The following is a 17,941-nucleotide window of genomic DNA, read 5'->3' as shown; positions in this document are numbered from 1 at the left end:
CCTCCGGTGCTCCTTTTATATACATAGTGGGTGGTGCCGGCTGACGCTTCGGCCGGTGCTGGCATCACACGTGTCAAAATTTGTATCACTTCATTGCAGCTTATGGTCGGCATTTTTTGGTTCGATGACGCTTTCGGTAGAAATCCAAAGCTCTCCTTTGTAATCCGAGGCGGCCCGATGAAGATTCCTGCACTTCAGAGGACAGACAATAAGCCCTTGTCGACGCGCCGCTACTGCTGCAAATAATGGTAGAACGTAGCCAACTGTGCTTCTTTTTTATAAATCATGTGCGGTGCCGGGTGTCGCTTCGGTCGGTGCTGGCATCACACGTGTCAAAACTTGTATCACTTCAATGAAGCTGATGGACGGCATTTTTTGGTTCAATGACGCTCTCGGTAAAAATCCAAAGCTTTCCTTGGTAATCCGAGGCGGCACGTTGAAGATTCCTGCAGTTCAAAGAACAGATATATCAGCCCTTGTCGACGCTCCGCTACTGCTGCAAATAATAGTAGAACTTAGCCTCCGGTGCTTCTTTTTTATACATCGTGGGTGTTGCCGGGTGTCGGTTTGGTCGTGCTGGCTTCACACGTGTCAAAGTTTGTGTCACTTCAATGTAGCTGACGGTCGGCATTTTTCGGTTCGTTGAAGACCTCGGTAGAAATCCAGAGCTTTCCTTGGTGTTCCGAGGTGGCGCGATGAAGATTCTTGCAGTTCAGAGAACAGACAATCAGCCCTTTTTGACGCGCCGCTACTGCTGCCAAGAGTGGTAGAACCTGGCCTCCGGTGCTCCTTTTTTATACATCGTGAGCAGTGCCGGTTGTCGCTTCGGGCGGTGCTAGCTTCACACGTGTCAAAGTTTGTATCACTTCAATGTAGCTGACGGTCGGTATTTCTCGGTTCGATGACGCCCTCGGTAGAAATTCAAAGCTTTCCTTGGTGTTCCGAGTCGCCCCGATGAAGACTCATGCAGTTCAGAGAACAATCAGTCCTTTTCGACGCGCCGCTACTGCTGACAAGAGTGGTAGAACCTGGCCTCCGGAGCTCCTTTTTTATACATCGTGGGCGGTGCCGGGTGTCGCTTCGGTCGGTGCTAGCTTCACACGTGTCAAAGTTTGTATCACTTGTGATGACCGCCCATAATGCTGTGACGATTCGTGCACATGCACCGGTGCCACGGCGAGCCGGTCAGTGACTTTTCCTGGAGACGGTTGGCCGCGCCGTCCTGATGTCGGGTCGCAGCGGAGAGACATGACCATATTTGGTTGTGGCGGAGAAACACGACCATATATGGTAACCGTCGACGGCCCTGTCGAACGACGCTTGAGTGTCCCCGTCATTATGCACCCCTCGAGAGCCACGGGGGAGTGGACAAAGGCGCTGCCACGGCTGAAGAAAGAGGCAAAGGCTTTAAAAGCGGAAGCCGACGGGAGGAAGGGGGAGAGCGATCGGGGCGAGTGGACGAGAGGGCCGGAGACGGAGCGAGGCAGAAGACTGGGGCTTCGCATTGACCTGAGCCCGGGGTCTAGCCGTCGCTAACGTTCGACCTTCGCCAACGCGCCTCCACGCCTGGCAGCTCATCCAACGACCAGCCGAGAACGAGGGCAGCACAGCCACGAGGAACTCCCAGCCCGGCCGCTGCAGACAACCAGCCATTCATCGAGCCCGTGCCACACCACGCTGACTCAGCCCCGGCGACGACGAGCCCAGCTTCTGTCCCGTAAGCGGCATCGAGCCAGATGCTTTAATTAAATCACTTCAAAATCATTTTGGAGTCTGTGCATCAATCTCCTCATGCCCAGTGTGGACCCAGGGCCATTTTAAGAAACTGGTTCATCACATTGGTGTCAGAAGTGGGGTCCACACTTAAATCATTGGGCAAAAGCTGGACTGCACCCCCGGCGAGAGTAGCTTGAGGCACTGACTATATTTGGTCTAATATGGAAGAAGCCCACTCGAGTGCACAGCCCTTTGGGGCAAGCGCACTTGCATTAGCAAACATGGTGGAGAGATTCACTGGCGACGGTCAGGGTCCATCTATTGTTGAATTTTTTGACATGTTGGAGCAGGTGTGCAAAATGGGCGGGTTAACGGATGCACAACAGCTGGGAATGGCGAAATGTCGCATGTCAGGGGCAGCACATGATTTTGCCTGGAGAGATGAGGGAGTCAGGAAGGCGGGCACGTTGGCTGAATTTAAAAAGCTAGCGTTTAAATATTTTGACAGGGAACCTTCTAGCGTAAAGCTCAGGCGGTTCCTCGACGCTCGGCAGAAGCCGGGGAAAGACGCACGCGCGTTTGCCTCCCGCCTTCGCTTCCTTGGGAACGAAACCCGAGCGCGAGAACCGGGGCCTGATAGTTCGAAGCAAAAGCACGCCAGAGAGCTGCCTCTGGAGCAGATGACGTCCCAGTTCATCACTGGATTGAGGGATCCGGTGCGCAGGTTTGTTCTGTCTAAGGCGCCGTCTACTTTTGAAGGAGCGGTAGAGGCAGCTGTAGACGAGGAGCGTAATGAGTTGCTTGTCTCCAGTGAGGAGAAGGTGCGGCTTGTAACAGAGCCAAAAAGTGCAAGCGCCGACGCGAATGTTACTCAGTTGACCGATAGGCTAGACCGGCTGGAGGCGCTCCTCGCGGAAGGCCTACAGTTAAATAACAGGGTCAATTTCCGGAACCGTGAAAGGAAACAGGTTCGCTGTTATGCTTGCCGAGGGTACGGACACGTTGCCAGATACTGTCCCGAGCTAAACCGCGAATCTGGTACGCCAAATGGGCAGCAGCACGCGCCGACCAACACGGGGATGGAACAAGGATATATTGTGCCAAAAAACGCGTAGAGTCCCCCGCAGCCGAGCCGGTTGGGGGGGAGAGCAGTAATAGCTGTGCTATTGTAAGCGTTTTTGGAGAATCCTGCCCGATTGCCAAATTCGTGGTAAACGGGGTCACTTGCAATCTGTTGGTTGACACTGGCTCCCGGATAACGCTCCTTAAGCAAAAGTTTTTTGATCTGCTGACAAGGAAGGGAGACAGGCAGGTGCATGAGGCCCGAGAATCTCCGAAAGTAAGATTCGTGGGCATCACAGGAGCTGACCTCGGCACGGGAGGACTGTACCTTTTGCGCTTCACAATCGGGAACGAAAGTTTTGACCATCCCAGCTACATTTGTTCCGATGCTGTGTCGTTGCCGGATGGTATATCGGGCCTCGTAGGTCAGGACCTGTTGCGGCAGCATGGCATCAATCTCATATTAAGCCAGAACTGCCTTTCCTGTCGCGGGGCGTTGGTCCCATTAGCAAATCGAGAGGCCGAGTACGTTGCACGAGTTGACTATGGGGAACAGAGCGCGAAACAGGGCTCGCTAACACACGCGGGCGTTAGTGTTAGGACAACGAGAGAAACAGTGGTGCCGCCTCGGTCAGAGATAATCTGTGTGGGAGCGATGTCAGCTCAGATTGATGAGGGACACATAGGAGTCGTTGAACCTATAGAGGGGCTCGCAATAGGACTGAGTGTGGCGGGCTGTTTGGTCACGGTTGACTCAAAGAAAAGGGTTCCCGTCCGCTTATGTAACTACTCGCAACAAGAGCTTCACCTGCCGAAAAACAAAAACATAGCTACATTCTCCACGGCCGAGGTAGATGAGCAGGGTACCCCGATTTGCACTACGGGCCTCGTCAATGAAAGGAAAGGAAAAGAAGGGAACCTGCAGTTTGACCTCTCTCACATCGACTGCAAAGAGCGAGGAAGAGTTGAGGGTCTCCTACAGCGCTACTCGGATGTGTTCGCTGCATCGAAGCTAGACCTGGGAAAGTGCGGAGTGATTAAACACCGCATTACGGCTGGCGACTCGCCACCAGTGTACCAACGGGCCTATAGAATTCCCTACTCAAAAAGAGAGGAAATGGATAGGCAGGTCCAAGAGCTAATCGACAAAGGCATTGTTGAGCATTCCAAGTCGCCGTGGGGGGCACCAGCACTTCTAGTTGAGAAACCCGATGGTTCATTTCGACTGGTAATAGACTACCGGCGATTGAATTCCATTACAAGGATAGATCCCTACCCGCTGCCACAGGTGCAGGAAACCCTCGCGCAGCTTGGGTCAGCCAAGTATTTTACAGTTGTCGACCTCGCATCGGGGTTCTGGCAGATCGAAATGGATCCAAACGATGTCGACAAAACCGCATTTAACACCCCGTCTGGCCACTTTCAGTGGAGACGCATGCCGATGGGACTTGTTAACAGCCCTGTAGTCTGGCAGAGAACTGCGGACGTAATCTTGGCCGGTTTGCTGGGAAAGAGGTGCTTCGTCTACATGGACGATATAATAATTTACAGCAGCACCTTTGCCGAACACTTGGAGGCCATTGAGGAAGTGCTGGTCAGATTGCGAGCTGCTGGCTTAAAATTGAAACCTTCAAAGTGCCAACTTCTACAGCGGCAGGTCAAATACCTTGGACATATCGTTTCCGCAGACGGCGTAGAACCTGAAGCGGGAAAGTTAAGTAGCGTCCGCGACTTCCCTAGACCAACTGGAGTTCGAGGCGTTCGCGAGTTTCTTGGCTTAGTCGGATACTACCGAAGGCATGTGCGAGATTTCGCCCGTATCGCAAAGCCACTGACTGCACTAACAGCAAAAAACATAGAGTTCGTATGGTCGGAGGAGGCAGAGGTGGCGTTCGAAGAACTAAAGGAAAAATTAATAACCGCTCCCTTGCTACGATATCCAAACTTCAGCCAGCCTTTCATTGTAGCGACTGACGCCTCGAAGTTTGCAGCGGGTGCAGTGCTGTCTCAGAATTTTGACGGCAAGGAGCACCCTATCGCGTTCGCGAGCCGGCAATTCAGTCCAGTCGAGCAGCGGTACAGTGCCACTGAGCGGGAGTGTCTTGCAGTGGTTTGGGCCGTGCGGCACTTTCGGTGCTACCTCTATGGCCACAGATTCAGGCTAGTGACCGACTGCCAACACCTTAAGTGGCTTCTAAACGTGAAGGATCCGAGCTCGCGCCTCGCGCGCTGGAATCTGCAACTTCAGGAATACGATTTCGAGATAGAACACAAGCCAGGCAAGGTGCACACTAACGCGGACGCATTAAGTCGAGCTAACCTGGTACGCACCGTGAATGAGTTTTGTCCGGCCATAGATACAAACGATCTCCGCACCGAGCAGCGAAAGGACAAAGGGCTAGAGAAAACATTTCATGCCATTTCTGGGGGGATCGCCCGGGATCCCGACAATTGTTACTTTGTTGACAACGAAGGAACCCTACGAAAGCGCACCCGGCCTACGCGGTCAGGAAGGAAGGCTAGCCAGGTGTGGGAAAGAGTGGTGGTACCAAAGTCAATGGTGCCGCACGTCTTGAGGGTTTTTCACGATGCCCCATACGCGGGCCATTTTGGAGTAATGAAGACGCAAAGGAGGTTGGAGCGCTACTACTATTGGCAGGGCATGCGTTCAGATGTTAAAGTGTACTGCGCTAACTGCCGTTCTTGCCTGGAAAGAAAAACTCCGAAAAACCGCAGGCCGGCCCCCCTTCAGGAATTCGAGGAAGTCTCGACGCCTTTTGAGAGGGTTGGCATGGATATCCTAGGCCCACTTCCGACTACGACAGCAGGAAACAAATATGTACTGGTGTGCGTTGACCACCTAACGAAGTATGCTGAGATAACAGCACTGCCCGACCAAAAAGCAGAAACTGTGGCACGTGCCTTTGTAGAAACAGTGGTTCTGCGGCACGGCGTTCCGCGGCAGTTGTTAACGGATCAAGGGTCAAACTTTGTGTCGAGGTTGATGAAAGATGTGTATAACCTTCTGGGAATTGACAAAAGACAGACCACCCTTACCACCCGGCTTGTAACGGTGCTGTGGAGAGGCTTAATCAAACAGCAAGCAAACTGTTATCCCATTATGTTTCGCGAGACCAACAGGATTGGGACCTCTGGATACCGTTTGCTGTTTTTTCTAACAACACGGCGGTGCACGAGAGCTCCGGTGACTCCCCTTTCTACCTCTTGTACGGTCGCGACCCAGACACACCGAATGCGGTGGTTGATGGACAGAGACGGGTGCCATACGGGTCACTAGATGATTATCGAGCCGAACTGACGTCTCGATTGCAAGTGGCCCATGACGTAACAGCCGAAGCATTACGGGAAGCAGCCGACAAAAGAAAAAGGCGGTTCGACACTAGGGCTAGGGCGGTTCCTTTCAGGGTGGGAGGCCGCGTATACCTTGAGTGTGTGCAGGTCAAAGCAGGGCTTGCCCGTAAGTTAACGCCCAAATGGAAAGGACCTTACCGCATAGTAGAGCAGCTATCGCCGGTTAATTTTCGGATTCGGGAGATCGCAGGGGCCTCAACCGCTGTGGTCCACGCTAACCGGTCAAAAGCAAGCACCAACATGCTCGCCTCTTTCTGAAACGGCTTCCTCAAGGGAACAGGAGGGGGAGGATAACCTTCGCACGGAGCCCGCCATTGTAAATAACCCTGCATTGCAGAAAAGCGGTCAGAGCGGCCGGCACAAAAATTTCAGTCCATGTGATGAACTGGAACACTTTATGCAGTCGCAGCTCGGAGGCGCACTTCTCGAGGAGGAGGCATTCCAATCTGGCAGACGTATTCCAGCCGCTAGGTACTACCTCCGTAACCGAGTAGTGGACAGGGAGGTACCTCGCTAAGACTACATTTCCTTGTTTTGTACATTACAAGTCTGCTTCGTTTAGTTTCATTTTTTGTTCGTTCTCTTGTTTGAGATGCTGTACATACTGTTAATTATGGTCTTATATTGTGCACTCGAGTGGTATCTACGGTGAAGAATTGTTCTGAAACTCCGCTCTGGCTCGGTGCTCGTGGGGAAGAAAGGAGCGACTTGTGCGGGATACTGGCCCGAACAGCGCGGCGTGTGTGTGTGCGCGTGTGTGTGTATGACGAATTCCTAATGTTCAATGAACATTCCTTTTAAGAAAGAGCGGATGTGACGATTCGTGCACATGCACCGGTGCCACGGCGAGCCGGTCAGTGACTTTTCCTGGAGACGGTTGGCCGCGCCGTCCTGATGTCGGGTCGCAGCGGAGAGACATGACCATATTTGGTTGTGGCGGAGAAACACGACCATATATGGTAACCGTCGACGGCCCTGTCGAACGACGCTTGAGTGTCCCCGTCATTATGCACCCCTCGAGAGCCACGCGGGAGTGGACAAAGGCGCGGCCACGGCTGAAGAAAGAGGCAAAGGCTTTAAAAGCGGAAGCCGACGGGAGGAAGGGGGAGAGCGATCGGGGCGAGTGGACGAGAGGGCCGGAGACGGAGCGAGGCAGAAGACTGGGGCTGCGCATTGACCTGAGCCCGGGGTCTAGCCGTCGCTAACGTTCGACCTTCGCCAACGCGCCTCCACGCCTGGCAGCTCATCCAACGACCAGCCGAGAACGAGGGCAGCACAGCCACGAGGAACTCCCAGCCCGGCCGCTGCAGACAACCAGCCATTCATCGAGCCCGTGCCACACCACGCTGACTCAGCCCCGGCGACGACGAGCCCAGCTTCTGTCCCGTAAGCGGCATCGAGCCAGATGCTTTAATTAAATCACTTCAAAATCATTTTGGAGTCTGTGCATCAATCTCCTCATGCCCAGTGTGGACCCAGGGCCATTTTAAGAAACTGGTTCATCACAATGCGCAGGTCCACACGGGACGGAGAGGCAAAGAGACACCGTATGGCTCAGTTTAAACAAACAGATATATTCAATAATTACACATGATTAAGATTATACATCAGAGGCTGGGGCGTCCGAGCTTACGTGCCGACGACTTCATGGGGACGATGGAGGGGCTCCGGAGTTGATCTCGAACGGTTGCTGGCAGAAGCTGCACGCCGTCGGGCTTCGGCGCTGAAGGCCCCCTTGGCGAACGATGTCGTCCTGAGCGTCCTTCTTCCGTACTGCTTGTCGATTTTTATATCCTCTTCTCCACACTCCCTAGGGTGAAGACGCCCACGCCGGAGGGGAAGGAGGGGGGCTAGGGCTTTCACTTGGGCGCACAAACATACCACCGCACTTATGGTCTCGCCCCCCTCACGTGTTGAGTCCGAGGGAAAGAAGGTTGTCTTCGAGGTAGCGCATAGCGTCGGCTGTGGTAAGGCGCGCTCTGGCCCGCTGACAGTTCCCGCGGGTCACCGGCCTCCGCTCTCCATCCATCAACTGACACTCGCTCCTCAAGGTAAGGCGCGCTCTGGATCGCTGACAGTTCCCGCGGGTCACCGGCCGGGAAAGTGGTCCCTTGTCCTAGGATGTGCTCGGGAGGCCTCTCCTGGAGCCGCCACGGCAATTGGGGAGGATAAAGCCCGTTTCCCCGCGGCGGCGGCGGCGGGTCCGGTTGGGTCCGGTTGGGCTTAAACCCCTTCGTTCTGGTCGTCACTCTCAAAGAGCATGGCTGGGTAATTGATGATGCCGCTGTCATCTGGGTCTCCGTCTACGCCGCGCCGTCGAACGCGGAACCTCGTAGCACACACAAGGAAAGTCACACTCCACAAGGAACGTCACACTCGCTCACCCTCCAGAAGAATGTTCTCCGAACATTTGAGTCCATGCAGCTCCCCTTGTCTTTCTGAATCGCCTCGCACAGTGCGTCCGACAAAACACTTTTCGCTGCACTCAACACCACTGCACAACACCATATGCCTCCGCTGTCATAACTGGCGTCTCCAGGGGCAGCACTGATCTTCTTTTACAGATAAACATGAAACTCAGCACCCAAGCCTCTCCTTTCTAGTCCAAACTGGACGAAATAAATTTACCACAGTTACAAAGGAGCTCCCACTTCTAGCACGATCACGGCACAGACAACAATATAGATAACGAAAGGAAGTAGGGCAGGTTCTGCATGCGCTCCGCATGCTCTCCTGTGAAGGTGGTTTTTAATGACAGAAAGGTTTAACTACCAACTCCGATAACTTAACACATAAGCACATAGCAATGTTATGAGCTGTGGCATTACACAATTCTAACCAGTTCACAACTCCGCTCTGTTTACGCCATTAGTCCGACTTAGCTTTCCGATTTCGCAGCGGATATCGGCCTTCATGAGTCATACTAAGTAAGTCTGTGCCCCTTTGTCTGCTTTGGGTCTCGCGAGGGCTCGTGGCAGGAGCCTCTCCTGGCGTTATCTGCGCGGCAACCTCGCGCGCTTCTTCTTCTAGCAATGCATGAAGTAAATTCGGTGGCATTCCGGCCGTCACCTCTGGCGCCTGCCGAACAAATGCAGGAGAGGGCGTTTCTTGCGGACTATCTGCGCGCTCCGCTTCACTTCTGTCCCCATCAAAATCCGCGCTTTCCCTTTCCTCATTTCGTGAATACTGAACCGGTGCCGACTTGAGGCGATTTGCGTGTATCCTTATCAAGCGCCGGTTCACGTCTCGGACTCTGAAGTTTACCGGAGAAAGCTTCTCGACAACCTCGCACGGTCCTCTCCACTTCGTCTGGAACTTACGAGCTAGCCCAATCTGCCTTTGGCAGTTTTCAATGTGCACGCTGTCCCCCACATTAAACGGCGCGTCTCTAGCACTGCGATCGTGCACCTCCTTCCTGCGCTTCGCCGCTTTCTTTAAGGCCTCCTTTGCGATGTCCCTCGCCACTTGCAAGCGCGATTCTAGCTCCACCTTATAGTCGTCCAGTGAAGCGTATGGGACACGACGGGGGCCCTCTGGCACTTCACTAGGCTGGTCCGGGTCTCGGCCGTAGAGAAGAAAGAATGGCGATTCGCCCGTGCTCTCGTGTGCTGCGGAATTGTAGGCAAACATTGCATACGGGAGCCACAAGTCCCAGTCCCGCTGGTCGCGCGAAACAAAATGCGACAGGAACCCGGCCACGGTTTGGTTCAGTCGCTCCACCGCGCCGTTGCAAGCCGGATGGTACGGTGTTGTCTGCTTCTTAGCGATCTTAAGCAGCTCGCAAACTCTCCTCATTAGCTGCGACACGAAGTTCGTTCCCCGATCTGTCAAGAGTTGCCTCGGGGGTCCATGTCGGAGCACGATCTGTTCGACAAATGCTCTTGCAACCGTGTCTGCCTTCTGATCTGGGAGTGCTACCGCTTCCGCGTATTTGGAAAGGTGATCGACAAATACTAAAATGTACTTGTTTCCGGAAGTGGTCGTGGGCAATGTGCCCATTATGTCCATACCTGTCCGCTCGAAGGGAGCCGAAACCTCAGGGAACGGCTGAATTGGAGCTGGTCTTCGTCCCATGGTTGTTTTTCTTTTGAGACAGGAATGACACTTCGCACAGTAGTCTCTAACATCCTGTCGCATGCCACTCCAAAAGTACAAACGCTCCACACGCCTGCGTGTCTTCGCTACGCCAAAATGACCGGCGCATGGCGCATCGTGAAACGCGCGAAGAACCCTTTCTGTCCACGACCGAGGTACGACGACTCTCTCCCAAGCGGTTTTCTCTGGTCTCCCTTTCCTGGTTGGCCTTGTGCGCCGACACAGGGTGCCGTCTTTGCCAATGAAATAACCTAGCTGTTCGGGGTGAGACGATGCGCCCTTAAGCTTTCGATTATTCGCTTCAGGTCAGGATCTTTGCACTGCTCTGTGCGTAATTCGGCGGGGTCGACTACGGGGACAAACTCATCTATAGCTGCCACGGCAGCTGTGCGGCTGAGTGCATCAGCATTCAGATGCGTCTTTCCTGACTTGTGCTCAACTTCAAAGCAGTATTCCTGCAGGTGTAGATTCCATCTAGCGAGTCGCGAGCTAGGGTCCCTGACACTCATCACCCATTTCAGAGGATGGCAGTCTGTGACTAGCTTGAATATGCGGCCGTTAAGGTAGCCTTCGAATCCCAACACTGTGTGAGGCTTGAGTTCAAGGTATCCCTGCGATTAGGCAGCGATGGCGTAGAGGTAGAACATCCGCCTCGCGTGCAAGAGGACCGGGGTTCAAATCCTGGTGCCGCGCAATTCTCCACCGGGTCTAAAAAAAAAAAAAAACCGCGTGTCGATGGAATTGCATAACCAGGCCTGGAGTGCGGCCTTATCTCGGTGACCAGAACCGACAACGCACTCTCTCACCAGAACAGGATTTGGCCACCCTGGTGTAGTACTTGGCCACAACCTTCTATGATCAAACCAATTAACCCTCGGCCCTCAGTCCCCAGCGGCTGCAGAGCAACTGACCACGGCGGCGGTCAGACCTGTGACGCAGCGGAGGGTGCTAAGAATCTCTGGCTCCGGACAGGCCGCCATTGGAATCTGAACCTGGCAACGTTTAACGCTAGAACTTTAGCTAGTGAGGCTAGCCTAGCAGTGCTGTTCGAGGAACTAGCGGGAATTAAATGGGATGTGATAGGGCTTAGCGAAGTTAGGAGGACAGGTGAGGCGTATACAGTACTAAAGGACGGACACATACTGTGCTATCGCGGGTTAGAGGATAGACGAGAACTAGGTGTGGGTTTCCTCATTAATAAGGATATAGCTGGCAACGTAGAGGAGTTCTACAGTATTAACGAGAGGGTAGCAGCTATAGTAATTAGGCTGAATAGGAGGTACAAGATGAAAGTGGTGCAGGCCTACGCACCCACATCCAGCCATGATGACCAGGCCGTTGAAAGCTTCTATGAGGACGTAGAATCAGCAATGAATAAAGTAAAATCACAGTACACTGTACTGATGGGTGACTTCAATGCGAAGGTGGGCAAGAAGCAGGCTGACGACCACGCGGTAGGTGACTATGGGATAGGCTCTAGAAATAGCAGGGGAGAGTTATTAGTCGAATTCGCGGATAGAAATAATTTACGGATCATGAATACCTTCTTCCGCAAACGAGAAAACAGGAAGTGGACCTGGAAGAGCCCCAATGGTGAGATTAAAAATGAAATCGACTTCATACTATGCACTAAACCTGGCATCATTAAGGATGTGGCCGTACTCGGAAGGGTGCGTTGCAGCGACCATAGAATGGTAAGGTCTAGAATTAGCTTAGACTTGAAGAGGGAACGGAAGAAGCTAGCGAAGAAGAAGCCCATCAACGAGTTAGCCGTAAGAGGGAAAGCACAGGAGTTTAGGATAGCACTGCAAAACAGATACTCGGCTTTAACTGAGGAAGATGATCTTGATGTTCATTCAATGCACGATAACCTGACATCAATAATTACGGAGTGCGCAGTAGAAGTAGGCGGTAGGACAGTTCAAAAAGATACCGGGAAGCTATCTCAGGTGACGAAAGATCTGATTAAGAAGCGCCAAAACATGAAGGCATCTAACACTACCGATAGAATAGAACTAACGGAGCTATCAAAGTTAATAAATAAGCGCAAGGTAGCCGACATAAGGAAGTTTAATATGGAGAGAATCGAGCATGCTATAAAGAAAGGAGGTAGCCTAAAAACAGTGAAGAGGAAACTAGGCATAGGTAAAAACCAGATGTATGCATTAAGAGACAAGCAGGGCAATGTCATTAGCAATATGGATAAGATAGTTAACGTAGCCGAAGAGTTCTACACAGACCTGTACAGTAGCCAATGTAATCAGAGCGCTAATGCGAAAGACAGCAGTGCACAGCAATGCGTCATCCCACCAGTAACGAAAGATGAACTAAAGAAAGCCTTAGAAGCAATGAAAAGGGGAAAAGCAGCTGGGGAGGATCAGGTAACAGCAGATCTGTTGAAGGATGGAGGGGACATCGTGCTAGAGAAACTAGCCACCCTGTATACGCAATGCCTTATGACCTCGACTGTACCAGAAGCTTGGAAGAATGCAAACATTATCTTAATTCATAAGAAGGGAGACGCCAAGGACTTGAAAAATTACAGGCCGATCAGCTTACTATCCGTTGCCTACAAAGTATTTACTAAGGTAATCGCTAATAGAGTCAGGGCAACGTTAGACTTTAATCAACCAAATGATCAGGCAGGGTTTCGTAAAGGATATTCTACAATAGATCATATTCACACTATCAATCAGGTGATAGAGAAATGCGCAGAATATAACCAACCTCTATATATAGCTTTCATTGATTACGAGAAAGCATTCGACTCAGTGGAAACCTCAGCAGCCATACAGGCATTGCGTAATCAGGGGGTAGAAGAGCCTTATGTCAAAATACTGGAAGATATATATAGCAACTGCACAGCTACTATAGTCCTCCATAAAGTCAGCAATAAAATTCCAATAAGGAAGGGCGTCAGGCAAGGAGACACGATCTCGCCAATGCTGTTCACCGCATGTTTGCAGGAGGTATTTCGAGGCCTGAATTGGGAAGAGTTGGGAATAAGAATAAATGGAGAATACCTAAATAATCTGAGATTTGCTGATGACATTGCCTTGCTGAGTCACTCAGGAGGTGAACTGCAAATCATGATCAACGAGTTAGACAGGCAGAGCAGATCGATGGGTCTAAAAATTAACATGCAGAAAACCAAGGTAATGTTCAACAGCCTAGCAAGGGAACAACAGTTCACAATTGGCAGCGAGAGCCTAGAAATGGTGACGGAATACGTCTACTTAGGGCAGGTAGTGACAGCTGATCCGGATCATGAGAGGGAGATAACTAGAAGGATAAGAATGGGGTGGAGCGCATATGGCAAATTCTCGCAGATCATGAGTGGCAGTTTACCAATTTCCCTCAAGAGGAAAGTGTACAACAGCATAATCTTACCGGTACTCACCTACGGGGCAGAAACGTGGAGGCTAACGAAAAGGGTTCAGCTTAAGTTAAGGACAACGCAGCGAGCCATGGAAAGAAAAATGATAGGTGTAACGTTAAGAGATCGGAAGCGGGCAGAGTGGGTGAGGGAACAAACACGGGTTAATGACATCCTAGTCGAAATCAAGAGAAAGAAATGGGCTTGGGCAGGGCATGTAATGCGAAGGCAAGATAACCGCTGGTCTTTAAGGGTAACGGAGTGGGTTCCAAGAGAAAGTAAGCGTAGCAGGGGGCGGCAGAAGGTTAGATGGGCGGATGAGATTAAGAAGTTTGCAGGCAAAGGGTGGATGCAGCTGGCAAAGGATAGGGTTAATTGGAGAGACATGGGAGAGGCCTTTGCCCTGCAGTGGGTGTAGTAGGGCTGGTGATGATGATGATGATGATGATGAAGGTAGCATCTGAAGTGCTTTACTGCCCAGACAACGGCGAGGCACTCCCTTTCCGTAGCTCCGTACTTTTGCTCTGTGGGGCTCAGCTGTCGGCTAGCAAAAGCAACGGGATGTTCTTTGCCCTCGATAACCTGAGATAGCACGGCACCAACTGCGAACTTTGACGCATCTGTGGCCATAACGAAGGGCAAATTAAAATCCAGGTGGCGCAACAGCGGTGCACTCATTAGCTTCCTTTTCAGGGCCCCAAAAGCATTCTCCGCGTTTTCGTCCCAGCGAAAGGCGACATTTTTGGCTGTTAAGGCGGTGAGCGGCTTAGCGAGCTCGGCGAACTCCTCTATGTGCCTTCGGTAGTAACCGATCAGGCCGAGAAACTGCCGGACCTGGCGGACGCTAGTCGGGGATGGAAAATCCGAGACACACCTTAGTTTCTCAGGGTCCGGTCGCACGCCGTCAGCTGAAACAACGTGCCCGAGGTATTTCACCTCGTTTTTGAGGAATTGGCACTTAGAGGGCTTCAGCTTGAGACCCGCTCCTCTTAGTCGCACCAAAACCTGCTCAATATCGCGCAAATGGTTCTCAAAACTGTCACTGTATATGATAATGTCATCCATATACACGAAGCACAGCCTCCCCAGAAGACCTGCCAGGATAACATCAGCGGTTCTCTGCCAGACAGCAGGGCTGTTGGCCAGACCCATCGGCATTCTTTTCTATTCATAGTGCCCTGAGGGCGTGTTGAATGCCGTTTTCTCGGCATCTGCCGGATCCATTGCTATCTGCCAGAATCCCGCCGCCATGTCCACTACCGTGAAGTACCTGGCAGAGCCCAGCTGAGAAAGCGTCTCCTGTATATTGGGGATGGGGTATGGATCGATGCGAGTTACGGCATTTAGTTTGCGGTAGTCCACTACCAATCGATACGAGCCATCTGGCTTTTCCACCAATAGTGCTGGTGCTCCCCAGGGTGACTTTGAGTGTTCGACAATGCCGCGATCAATCAGGTCCTGCACCTGCCGCTCCATCTCATCACGTTGGGAGTAAGGAATCCTGTACGCACGCTGGTAAACGGGCGATGAAGTGCCGGTTTCTATCCTGTGCTTTATAACGCCACAGCAGCCCAAATCCAGGTTGGACGCGGCGAATACCTCCGAGTAGTCGTTCAGCAAACCAGCCAGAGCCTCCCTCTCCCTGGAGTTTACGTGAGAAAGATCGAACGACACCTTTGGAGCAGCCGAAGGACTAGCATGCTCTACAGTTGCGAGTACCGTATCGGTGGGCTCACGTTTCTCTATCGCAGAGGTGAAGAAAGCCAATGTTTTGTTCTTGGGAAGGCTCAGTGGCTGCTGGCTACAGTTAACCACCCGTAGGGGCACTCTGTGGGCGTCATTAACTGTCACGAGGCACGCGGCTGCCTTCAGGCTATTGCTGACAGAGTCGACCGGCTCAAGCACTCCCACGGCGCCGCTCTCTACATCTGAAGGCACAAACGCGTACAAAATGTGCTCCGACCAAGGAAGGACGACCGCCTCATCGACCAGCCTGACGGCAACCCGCGAATATACCTTCTCCAATGATCCCACTGTTTGACGGGTGTCAATATCGGTAATGCGAATCTCAGCCCCTCTCCTGTTCAAAAACGGAACCTTTGATCCGCCCGCATTAACCTCTTCCTCAGAGAATGCGACTACTACCTTCCCTTTTCTCAAAAAATCCTGCCCTAATATACCTGACACTCCGTTTGGCAGAGACACCGTGTCCGGGCATACGTAGCAGGGGTGCTCCAATGCAATTCCGCCGAGAGAGAAGTGTAACCGGTAGAGTCCACTTATGCCAAGAGGATCCCCCGTTATGCCTACAAATTTGGTTGCCATACCACCAGACGCTTCCAACACCTCGCGGTCCCCCTTCCTTCGAAGCGTGTTAAAACTGCTCTCCTTAAGCAATGTCACCTTTGACCCCGTATCTATCAACAATTCCATGCAACAACCATTTAACTTGCAACGCACAACAGGGCATGCCTCGTCGGCCACACAAACTACCACCACCTCATCATCCACTGCTCCCTCCCCACGCTCCTCAGGCTGGGGAGGACTAACTAGTTTTTTGTCTCGGTATCTGGAGCCCCGCTGTAGGCTTGCTTAGGGCGTGTCTCGCCGGCTTCTCTTTGTGGCTCCCCACGGCGCACGTTTTGGCAGAACCTGGCGATGTGTCCGCGACCCTGGCAAGCGAAGCATACGATTTCTTCAAAATCTCGCATACCGCGCCTGTAGCTTTGTGGCGGTCTCCGGTTTCCAGCGAATGAGCGCTGTTGAGCGCGCGCTTCAACCTGGCGTTCTACCTGCTGAGATAGCAGCTGTTCTAAGCGATCTAATCGCTCTGTCAAGAGAGCAACCTCAGGGTTGAGCACCGCTCTCTCTATGACGCGTACTCTCGCTGCGGCTGTCGTTAACGCCTCATTTCGTTCCTCATCCAATGCGGCCTCCACGGCTTGGTCGAAATTGCTCGGCTTGCGGGAGAGCACGAACCGGCGCACGGGGTCTTGCAGACCAGCCACGAACAAAGCGGTCATTTCCTCTTTACGACTTGAAGCGCTTTTTTGTCAGTCTTCTCCATATTTGCTGTACCACGTTTGCCTTTGATTTGCTATGCCAGCTTATGTTATTGCTGTCCGGCGATGTCGAAGAGAACCCTGGACCTCCCTCTAATAGCGACGACATTGAAATCCAGGAAGCCATCAAGCGCTTAGAAATCAGCCTAACAGCGATACACGCTGAGCTTGAGCAAATTAAATCGATTCAAAATGCACAAGAGAAGCGGATATCCGACTTTTTAAATAGCACAAATAATTTTGATGCAGATAAACAAAGTGTCTCGGGCAATGTATTCAACGCAGGAGTGTCACATAACCTGGAACGTGAAATAGCCGCCTTGAAAGCAGCAAGCGTTGATACCAGCAATCGAATGCGTCGGGCAAATCTTTTGTTCTTTGGGATCAACGATTCCTTCAATGAGCAATGGAAAGATTCCGAGGAAAAAGTTCTGTCGCTCTGCGAAAACAATCTAGACCTAAAACTTGATCATTCATGCATAGAGCGTGCACACCGTCTTGGTAACTTTTCATCATCAAAAAAGCGCCCTATAATCGTAAAATTCGCTCATTTCAAGACGAAAGAAACCATACTGAGTTGCGGACGTAAGCTCAAAGACACAGATTTTGCAATTAGAGAGGACTTCGCTGCTCCCACGCGGTTTGCCCGCTCAAAACTGTTGGCTTTCATCCGGCCGCTGAAATGTGCATTTAAGCTCAGCTTTGACAAACTGTACGTGGGAAGCAAGTGCTACTTTTATGACCCCGCATCTGATAGTGTCAAAGAACACACCATGCCTCGCCCCACACGTCACAACGCCGCACCACCTGATAGCATCCATGACAATGGTAATTGACGCACTGCCACACAACCCACCCGGGCTCCCTTCAGCACTCGGCCGCGTTCTTTTCTGGATTTAAACATCACATTTACTAACATACGAAGTGTAATGCCAAAACGTGAAGAACTTCTCTGCTTTATCGAGGACAGCAATACAGACATCATTCTACTCACTGAAACGTGGCTACACCAGGACATATACGACCACGAAATTTTTCCCTCCAACGCTAACTTAACACTATATCGTCGCGACAGACTGGGCAAAAGAGGAGGAGGAGTACTTCTAGCCGTGAAAAGCACCGTATCATCATCGCTCATTAGCCACGACGATATCATAGAACTGACGTGGGTCTGCGTACAATGTACAGGCATCAAAACAGTTTTCGGTATCTGCTACCGTCCTCCTGGAAATAGCCCATCATTCTGCAATTCCCTTCG

The 17,941-nt window shown here is 51.9% G+C and overlaps 1 protein-coding gene across 1 annotated transcript in view; it reads left to right on the top strand.

Moving 5' to 3' along the window:
- LOC144109893 (uncharacterized) overlaps nt 1-17,941 on the top strand; it is a 651,790-nt gene that overhangs the window by 293,917 nt on the left and 339,932 nt on the right. The window lies entirely within an intron of this gene.

This window comes from Amblyomma americanum, chromosome 11, assembly GCF_052857255.1.
Source record: "Amblyomma americanum isolate KBUSLIRL-KWMA chromosome 11, ASM5285725v1, whole genome shotgun sequence".
In the NCBI taxonomy this organism is placed as follows: Eukaryota; Metazoa; Arthropoda; class Arachnida; order Ixodida; family Ixodidae; genus Amblyomma; species Amblyomma americanum.
Note: the sequence above shows the minus strand (reverse complement) of the source record. Positions and strands in the feature narration are given on the sequence as shown.